The following is a 1,061-nucleotide window of genomic DNA, read 5'->3' as shown; positions in this document are numbered from 1 at the left end:
GTCCTGTCCTGGATCTTGTCTAATTAGGTTACCCTCTCTCTCCTATAGACCCGGACTCAGTATTTAGTGAGCCTTCATGATGTGTCAGATACTGCTCAGGGCAGAGATCAACGACCTGATGCTCACAGCCTTTGCAGGCAAACAGCCTGTTAACAATCTAATGGAGCAGAGTACAAAGTGCTATGGGAAGACCTGTTTTAATTCTGCCTGGATGGACCACGAAGGCTTCGTACGGGAGGGAGTGCTTGAACAGGGCTTGGGAGGATGGCTGTGATTTTGACCACAAATGTAGCCTCAGGGAAAAGGGGGGTGTGGGCGTGTGCCCTTGCATCTGCCCACAGGGAAGAATTTGTGATGATCGGAAATGTGATAGAACCAACAGCAGTGACGTGAAATGAGTGCTGTCAGTTGTGAGCCCCAAATTACATCTCTGTTCTGTGACAGTGTAAAATGATTTCTTCTAGCCAAAAAAACAAACGTACATTAAAAGTACCCTGTCATAGAAGACCTACCAACATCACAAAGCATTCTGTGCCCTACATTTTTAATCACCTGCAATCTGACAGGAAAAGAAGGGAAAGAAGTTCATTCCAAGCAGACGACATGGCACAGGCAAAGGGGAGGAGGGCCAGTGTCCTGGGAATGGCAGGAAGTCCTGTCCACTCAGAACTGGGGGCATAAGAATGACATGGCCCCAGTCGATCCCCTTACCCCAAATAGGGAAACAGGTACAAAGAAAGGGAGCATCGTTTTCTTTCATGGGAGGAGGGTGGCCTCTTAATGATGAGCATGATAAAGTGCATGTCCAGAGTGTGTTTTTAGGGCTCTAGCTATAAACATCCTAGCTGATTTAGGAACTCCATAGTATAGTGTAGTATAACAACAACAACAAAATTGGTCTTTGTCCTAGGTTCCTGGCACAGAGCTTCCTTGGAAATTCCTGATAGGAGTGTCTTTTGCTATTCATAGCAGGCCCTTTTGAACACATCAGAGTTTATGCTAATGAGGTGACTCAGGATGGGACCCCTAGAGATAGCTTCAGGATGGGAGCTGGTCACCCG

The sequence above is a fragment of the Tursiops truncatus genome, chromosome 2 (assembly GCF_011762595.2).
Source record: "Tursiops truncatus isolate mTurTru1 chromosome 2, mTurTru1.mat.Y, whole genome shotgun sequence".
Classification (NCBI taxonomy): domain Eukaryota; kingdom Metazoa; phylum Chordata; class Mammalia; order Artiodactyla; family Delphinidae; genus Tursiops; species Tursiops truncatus.
This window is presented reverse-complemented; position numbering follows the sequence as displayed.